Genomic DNA, 9,813 nt, shown 5'->3' with positions numbered 1-9,813 from the left:
TAGATATAATGGTCATCCGAGTTAAATTCACCCATTTCAGTCCATTTTAGTTCACTGATTCCTAGAAAGTATACGTTCACTCTTGCCATCTCCTGTTTGACCACTTCCAATTTGCCTTGATTGATGGACTTAACGTTCCAGGTTCCTATGCAATATTGCTCTTTACAGCATCGGACCTTGCTTCTATCACCAGTCACATCCACAACTGGGTGTTGTTTTTGCTTTGGTTCCACCCCTTCATTCTTTCTGGAGTTATTTCTCCACTGATCTCCAGTAGCATATTGGGCACCTACCCACTGGGTAGTTCATCTTTCAGTGCAATAATTAGGTGCTCACAAAATTCGACTATAATTCAGTAGACACAACAGAAAGGACTTCTTGGATGAAGGGAAATTATAAGACTTAAGAGAATCAGTTTTATTAAAACTGAGTCCATCATTTGGAAATTTGTAGATGAGACAAAAGCAAGGGCTAGTGAATGGCCTAGGAGTAGGAACAGATACTTATAGAAAGAGTTAACAGTATAAAGCCAAGCAAGACCATGTCTTTGTTACTATATTTCCACTGTTTGAATTCTTTTGATTTGGTAGCAGACTCAAGACTGTTCAGTAGGATCAACTAGCACAGTTAGAGTACAAAAAGTTGATTTTTCCTCTAAACATACTTTATATTGTGCAAATACTTGTCCATCTTTTGACTCTGACTGAAAAACTACTACCTTCTTTTATAGGACATATTTATTGGTACCAAAAGTAAAATATTTTGCAATTGACCATCATGCATGGAGTCAAAAGCTCCAGCCTGACACCAAGATACTTCATCCTCAATGGGATTCCTGGACTGGAACCTCCACACATCTGGATCTCAATGCCATTCTGACTCATGTACATCATTGCTGTCATGGAGAACTGTGGGCTTATCTATCTTATCTGCCATAAGGAGGCCCTTATTGGCCCATGTGTTAATTCCTAGCCTTACTGCCCTTTACAAACGCTAGTGGGTGCATTTCATTTGTTCCCAATATGTGTGTATCTTTCGGCTCAGTCTCAGAGAGATTGACTTTAATGCCTGCTTTGTGCAGATGTTTTTCATCCACATGCTAACAGTCATGGAGTCTGGTATGCTCATGCTTATGACTCTGGATTGCTATATGACCATTTGCTACCCTCTATGCTGTTCTTGGAGAAGGAAATGGCAACTCACTCCAGTATTCTTGCCTGGAGAATCCTGTGGACAGAGGAGCCTGGTGGGCTGCTGTCCATAGGGTCGCATAGAGTTGGACACGACTGAAGCGACTTAGCATGCATGCATGCACTGGAGAAGGAAATGGCAACCCACTCCAGTTTTCTTGCCTGGAGAATCTCAGGGATGGAGGAGCCTGGTGGGCTGCCGTCTATGGGGTCGCACAGAGTCGGACACGACTGAGCGACTTAGCAGCAGCAGCAGCATGCTGTTCTTCCCTGGTAGCTCAGATGGTAGAGAATCTGCCTGCAATGCGGGAGACTAGGGTTTGATCTCTGGGTCAGGAAGATCCCCTGGAAGAGGAAATGGCAACCCACTCCAGTATTCTTCCCTGGAAAATCTCATGGACAGAAGAGCCTACAGTCCATGTGGTCACAAAGAGTTGGACACAACTGAGCAACTAACACACACCATGATATTCTTCCATCCTCACCAACACCATAATTATCAAAGTTGGCCTTGTCACCTTGACTCGAAGTGTGTTGCTTATGATACCATTCACTTTCCTGATCAAGTGTCTTCCCTACTGCAAAGGCAAACTCATTCAACACACTTATTGTGAACATATGTCTCTGGCCAAACTATCCTGTGGCAACATCAAGAATAATGCCATCTATGGTCTCATAGCTGCCACGTTGTTTGGAGGGTTTGATATTTTCTGCATTTTTGTGTCTTACACCATACTTATCCATGCTGTAGGAAATCTATCCTCTGCAGATGCTTGTGACAAAGACTTCGGCACCTGTATATCACATATATGTGCTATTGTCATCACCTATGTCCCAGCCTTCTTCATTCATCACTTTGGGGAACACAGCATACTTCACCATATCAATATTTTAATAGCCAACCTCTATCTACTGCTGCCCCCCACCTTGAATCCAATTGTCTATGGTGTGAAGACCAAGCAGATCTGTGAAGGAGTGATCAAACTGTTTTTTGGAGAGATAGACACTTTGAATGTCAGATAAATCTAATACATAGAATCTGAATTTAGCATAATTATAAAGAAATATATAGAAAGGAAGAGAACAAGCATAAAACTCAATAACCATAAGGTCAAAAGAAAATACCTGTCAATATTCTCCTATGAGATTTATGAAACAATCACAAAATTTGTAATCTGAAGACTCTAATTTGATAGAAAAAATAAAATTGACAAGAAACTGTTGTATTCCCTTGCAGTTTAACTTTAGTTAGACCTTGTGGAATGGATGCACAGAATGAAATAATAGAATATACAGCTTGAAGTAAATGCTTGATGATGAATGCACTTTGATCCAAACACCGTGCGGGAGTATATAGTAGAGAATAAAGGAGGTCTGGCAGCCTGGAGAAACTCTAGAGGTTTGAGGAAGGCACCTAAGTGAACTGTCATGTGTGTTACAGGGAAGCAAGAAACACTTTCCTGAATGTGCTGATGTCCAAGGGTCTTTGTCAACCTTTTTGTTCAATATTTATATGACACTTGCATAATTTTAGAGGAATAAAAAACCTTGACTGTTAATTTATTTCTGACATTTTTGTTCCTAGGAAATTATTTGGATGCCTTTGACTGTGTCAGTGTAAATACAAATGAAGTGGGAGTAGATATGATTACTAGAGTTGCTCATAATCTGGAATGTACTCCTTTGAGTTTATTTCAAACAGAATCTTGAAAGGTACACAGGATAATATTTGATGGCTATGTGAGGAAAAGGATTTATAAGTAGAGGAAAGCAGACTTGAAGAAAATCTATGTACTCAGCCAATTAAAGATGCCTGAGCTAACTACTTTCCTTAATTTTAACATTGAAAGAGCAACAATTAATCATCAGGGACAATGAAGAGAAGAGCACCTTACTTAAGACAACTGGAAATATGAATAATAAAAGAAATGAAAGAGGAATTATAAATGTGGTATTCAGAAACAGTGATAGTGAATGAAAAGTGAAGAAAATAAGGGCATAATTCAAGAGAAAACTGAAGAAATAGAATGGGATCAGGAAATGGTTACAAACAGAGGAATAGTTAGCAATATTAGATTAAGATTATGCTCATCATTTGCTAATATGGATAATATATTTTAATATAATGTTATAGGGACAGGCAAGTCTGGCATGCTACAGTCTATGAGGTCATGAAGAGTCTGACATAACTTGGTGGCTGTATAACAGCAAATATATGATAAAATAATTGTGAACTATAATGAAAATTCCATGTATTTTTGCAAGAATAATTTTGATGCTTGGAAGAAAAACCTGAATTTTTAAAAAATTTAAAATGAATTTTTTAAAAAATAATTTAAGTGTTTGCATGAAATAAAAATTGTAAGCTGATAATCAGAAAATTTTCTCTCTTCTGCACTTCTGTTTTTGGATTTGGTAAATTTTGTCCATAATATAGTCTCACTTAAATCATATCCACACACTAGGAAACAGATCAAGAAATTTACCTAAACTGACATTTTAAAACATATATATATATATATTATTGAATTTTTACTTCAAAATTATGACATAGCTATTATTATCCTCATTTTATATATAAGGAATACATATATTCCTAGACTATTTAAATCTCAAAATATTAAAATTAAAGTTTAAATACAATAATGTTAATAAGCTTGCATTGTGGGGAGAGTGTATGGGAGGCAACAACAACAACAAAAAGTAAAGCAAGAACATAAATTTCAAAATCTGAAAAAATAAAATGCAATAAATGAGGTATATCTGAGGCACTGAGTAAGAATTCCCAATTAATTTTATGTTATCTTCCCCATTATTAACACAAAATAGGTTTCACAGAAAATAAATACAACAACAACAACAATACAATTCTGAATTATGACTTCCAGCAGGCTGGAATCATTGAGGGATTTTTAAATAATTATAAAATAAATGGTGATGAAAGAATATTCTACTCAGTATTTATGAGGAGGAAGAGAGAGAGAAAAGCATAGAAAGAGGAAAATGAGAGAAAAGGAGAGAAGAAGTAAAGACATGGAAAAAAAGGTGGATGGAATTTCAAATTCCATCTCGTGCCCTAGTAACAAAGTTGTGAGGCTAGGCTCGGTGGGCTTCGTGAAAAAGACCAAGTCTTCCCACAGTCAACCTCACATAGTTTGATTAGACCTAGAACCAATGTATTAGGTACAAAGAACTCCCATGCATATTTCAGTTTAATTAAATCATAATTCCTTTAAAATATGATATATTAATATTTCCAAAGGAAAAGACTTATAAAGAAATTACAAGAGGATGCCAAGGTAGGTAGTGAAAGTTATCTTCCTTCTGCAGAATCTCCAGAATCATTTGGCCACTTCTATATGGACACATGTGTAGATGTACAGACATAAAGAAAATAGAACAACAGAACAGTACAACTAGGAGAATACAAAGTTCAGTGAGCATTCCACATGCCCTTTTCACAAGACTCTGCCAACAGTATGGTTTTATGTTTTAAAGAGCTGGAAAAGTTAAGCCAAAATTATAACTAGAATCTTATCTCACTCTTTCCCTGAGTTCTGTCTCTCAGAATCCACGAATAACAAATGTACTTCTCTTTGAAATGAAAAACACCATACACTTACCTTGTCTTTCAAAGTAACTTTAAGCTATTTCCAAAGCAGTTTTATAAAATGCTAAAAATTGAACAAGATTGCATAGAGATGGCTTGATTATTTTGCAGGATAATTAGAGATATTGACTTTCCATTTCTATATTTGAGCTCAGAAGTCAAAGGCATCTCAGTCAACAAAAAAGAAGTTTAATATTAGTCTGCTATCTTCCCCCAGTTCCTTTGGAACAATAACTATCTATAGAAATACTAGACAATTGTGCTTATCTATTTACCTCTGGATATTTTATGTTAAATGATCAAAGGCACAGATATTTTTATACAATCAATACTATCTTCATGCACCCAAACACACGCTAAGCCCCCAGACAGAAATAACACACAGAGTTTGTAGGCTACTGTGTATGGGGTTGTGTGCAAGTGGTGCTGAATGTTCTGTGGAGAAAGAGTTGTGTGTATCAAGTGGAGCATTTTGCTAAGCACAGTTCTCAAGAGTAAAATATTGCACCCTAGAGTAGTGATAAGCACTTTGGTTGCACTTGAATCTGGAATTTTGAGGCCATAAAAGAGGAAAATCAAGCAAAAAGGAAAGAAAGAGAAATAAAAGTATTACAGAAGAAAAGGAAATGGAGGACAGAGAAAAAGAAATTTTAAGGGAGGTTATTACAATCTGAATATTGTACAAGACATGGTACAATGGGAAAGAACAAATAGTAATGTTTGTAAGCAAAGGGGAAAAAAGGAGACTTCGGGTGGGGGACAATTATTTTTCTCAATCATTACTTAAAGTGTAGGGGCCTCATTTAGCCTAAAATTCTTAACTTTTTGTTCTAACTCATTCATCTGAATAAGAAGTTTCAGTTGGGCATCTGATATTAGTGAGTTATAAGTTAAGCCCTGTTCCCTCACACTAGTCAATCTCTCTCTGAATAGACCATACATTCTGATCTATCCACATTGGTGTGGTTAGTGGCCAGCCCCTCCCATTGAGACTTTCATGTGTCTATGCTGCCTGAGCAAGCAAACTCACCTAAATTGAGGACAAAATATAAACAAGCCCTTTTGACTGAAGATCTAAAGCTTTATTTTCCCCGATGTATGTCATAAAATTGTTATTTTGATGCTAACTTCCTTGCCTCCGACATAACTTGCTGAACTGGGGTGGAAAAGGCAGAGGTGTTATTGAGTTTACTGTTGTATAATAATGTTAGAGAATGTTCTAAGTTTTGTTCTCTTACATGTAGCTGTCCAGTTATTTTATTCTCTTACTTGTAAACTGTCCATTTAATACTGTCTTTTCTCCATTGTAAGTTTTTGCCTCCTCTGTTGTAGATTAATTGACCATAACTGCATGGGTTTATTTCCGGGCTCTCTATTCTGTTTTGATGACAATAGTTTTGCAATATACTCTGAAGTTTCAGTGTGTGCTCTCTCCAGCTCTGTTCTTTCTCAAGATTGCGGTGGCTATTCAAAGTCTTTTGTGTTCCCACACACATTTTAAAATGATTTGTTCTAGTTCTCTGAAAAAACACTATTGGTAATTTGAGAGGGATTGTATTTAATTTGTAGGTTGCCTTGGATAGTTTTGTCATTTAACAATATTGATTTTTCCAACTCAAGAGCAAGGCATATCTTTCTATTTCCCTGAATCATCTACAGTCTTCTGTATCAGTATTTTATAGTTCTCAGTATATAAGTATTTCAGCTTTTCTGCAAAATAGCCATACAATTTTAAACTTTCCCCAATATTGTGCTAGAGTTACAGTATCAGGGGAGTTTTGTGATACACGTTCAATGGTTAATTGAGAGAATTTCAACATTTGCTCTGTTTAACAGGAATCTTTACATATTCACCATTGAGAATGACAAAAATCATTTCAATTTGCTTTTCAATCATTCCAGAATTAGTCTTCTTCATAATAAAATAGTACAGGGGAAACTCAGGTAATAAAATGTAAGATAAATGCAAAACTATTTTGTCACAATATATACACATATATATAATATGCTCACATGTATGGGTTTGTGTATTTATTAGCTTATCTAATAAACTCAGGACAAATCATGAAGTAGGGACAAAATATTTCTATTATTCTTATATGATATATTTTATTATCTGCATCTGTCACTTTCAATTTTTGCCTCTCTCTCTAAACATAAAATATAAAATAAATATTATATATATATATATTTCCATGGAAATATATTATGAACATATATGCAACACAGATTATATGCATTGAATATGTTTCAGTATATTTTTTAAATTTTATGATTACATAGTTAGATCATTATTTTATAAAGCAAGATAAGTGAAAAGCAAATAATTCTTATGATTATCAGAACTCTTGGTTAGAAACCACACCTGGGGGAAGACATTTAACTTCAATACTCTTACCAACATCTCTCCTGCTGATAATTATGAATATAAAAGCTGATAAATATAGAAATAATTTTGAAAGTCCCAAAGGAATTTTATTCTAACCAGAGCCCTCTGACATATCAATGTGGAGCTCCAATCAGCTGTAAACACCCAAGTATGTGGAATCCTCAAAAGACACAGAAATTCTATGTAGAGGTGGAAACTGGTTGTTGAACTCTGACACTCAGAAGTCTCAGTCATGCCCATGAGTCTGGTTTTTGCCCACACTGAGGTGAGTTTCATAGATTCCCAAAGACTTGCACTTTCCCCAAATGTAAACTTTTGCATACAAGAAATGCAATTTCTTTGAGATGTTGTTGATTAGAAACTCAGTATTTCTTTTTAACTCTAACCAGATAAATGACTGTTTCTCTGGGGACTAAGGAAAGAAACAATATTCCCCTAATTGTGAAATATGTTTAAAACTACCTCATGGTTCACTGATGATGAAGACTACAGACACCAGTGGACTTGAAAGGGAGGAAAACAAAAGTTTTTTGCCTTCATTAATAGATATCTACACTCAAAACTGCTTCCAGGAGAATGAATTTTGTGGAAAGTAATTGATGAGTAGACTTGAATCTTAGAAGGTAGTGAGAGGAATTCCTGAGTGGCTTCCCTGTAGATATTTTCTCATTGTTGTTTTTCAGTCGCTGAGTGGTGCCTGACTCTTTTTGGAATCCCACAGAAGTAGCCTGCCAGGCTCCTCTGTCCATGGTATTCTCCAGGCAAGAATACTGGAGTGGGTTGCCATTTCCATCTCCAGAGGATCTTCCCAACCCAGGGATCGAACCCTTGTCTCCTGCAATGGCAGGTGGATTCTTTACCACTGAGCCACCAGGGAAGCAGAAATCTCATGCAACCCCCGTACCAGGTTTTATAACTGTTATGTGAGCAAGTCCAGAAATAGGAATCAGGCTATTTTACAGATAAGTTCTCTCTCTGTAGATAGGTCCTTTACATAAAGACTGATTTCCTATATAACTTCACACATTTATTCTATCTCTTCTCTAAGATAGTAATAAAAGCAAGCTTTTTCTTTCTTCCTCCGTCATCATAAATTAAGCTAGTTATGTCTAGTTAATTCAGTTCTTCAGTTTAGGCAACAGATTTAGAATGATTAAACATACAGCTTCAAGGTTAAACAAACCTGGATTTGAATCCTAGCTTTACCAGTTTCTAAATTTTTGCTGACACACTTCTCATCAAGTTACCTTGAACTTACATTTCCTCATATATAAAATGAGGATGGTAACATATACCCTAGACATAGATACAAATTTGAAGGTAGAAGTTAACCTCCATTGGAATATTAGCTTCATGAATGGAGAGGGTTTTTTCTATTTCAGTCATGAATATATCTCTAGAAATTAGAATGATATCAATAAGCCTCTGTTAAATATATACATTTTAGCATATAGCCAGAGAGTTATTTTTATTATTATAATATGTAGTGCACATTAATGACTTATTAGACACCACTTGAAGGATTAACTTCCATTTAACCATTCTAACACCTCTAATTATGAACTTTTATCACCTCCCTCCTTCTTTAAAAGTCATGAAAATTTTAAAAAGGAAGATGTGAGATTTGTTCAAGTCCATCGTGGAGTCTGAATGTCTATGTCTCTATAAATAAGCATACAATAAAACTTTGTTCTCATATTTTCAGAGATCCATCTACTTTTCCTTTTACAAATATATTTTAAGTTTAAAAATAGCTCATGTTGTAGCAGAATCATCTGGCAGGGAGGGTATAAAGAGAAACCTCACTGAAGGTAGGGGGAAAAGAACTGGCACTGAGTTGATCTGTTCATCCGTTTATGATTGAATAAGTGTGGATAGATTGTTTAGTTGATACTTGGAAGAGCCTGAGAATTTGCCGTAATCAGTTTTAGTTTACAAGCCAGATGAGCAGAGCCAAAAGTTTTTCCTCCTCTGATACCTTAATATCTTGGTCTTTTCTTTTCAGTCTTGTGGCTTAAGTGCCCTGGAGCTATCTTAGAAGGAGGCAGACATCAGAGGTGGAATCTCATGTTGCCAATTCTCCTTGCAGAAGTTCCAGTTGCTACATGCTTACCTGCTACCTGTAATTAGCAAGAACTTGCAGGGATTTAGCTGGATGAGATGTCCCTAGATTTCTTATCAGAGTTGAGACATTTATAATTATTTTTCTAAGATATGAGAATACATTTTAACCTTGGAGTTCCTAGTTACTAGCACTTGCTATCTAAAATTCACCTCTCAATCATCTCAATATAATTGAGGTTTTTCAAAATCTCATATTACCTCTCCTGTCCTAAAGTGCACAATGGCACTTGAATTACAGCAGAGCTGAGCAGCTCCATTTGAATTTACTATATTAATCAGGGCAAGTTCGATCACATGGGATGTTTATCCTGCGGTAAGGGGCACTCTTACCTCACCTTAACTCCCCTGAGGTGTAGGAGACATAAGAGACGCAGGTTTGATCCCTGGGTCAGAAAGATCCCCTGGAGGAAGGCGTGGCAACCCACTCTAGTACTCTTGTCTGGAGAATCCCAGGGACAGAGGAGCCTAGTGGGCTGCAGTCCACTCGGTCACACAGAGTC

The 9,813-nt window shown here is 36.2% G+C and overlaps 1 pseudogene; it reads left to right on the top strand.

Annotated features, from left to right (window-relative positions):
* Positions 1–777: 777 nt before the first annotated feature.
* Positions 778–2,213, top strand: LOC145527052 (olfactory receptor 52N2-like; annotated as a pseudogene).
* The last annotated feature ends 7,600 nt before the right edge of the window (positions 2,214–9,813 follow it).

The sequence above is a fragment of the Giraffa tippelskirchi genome, chromosome 11, assembly GCF_054371585.1.
Source record: "Giraffa tippelskirchi isolate mGirTip1 chromosome 11, T2T-mGirTip1v1.2.pri, whole genome shotgun sequence".
Classification (NCBI taxonomy): domain Eukaryota; kingdom Metazoa; phylum Chordata; class Mammalia; order Artiodactyla; family Giraffidae; genus Giraffa; species Giraffa tippelskirchi.
The sequence above is the reverse complement of the archived record's forward strand: the minus strand, read 5'-3'. Positions and strand labels throughout refer to the sequence as shown.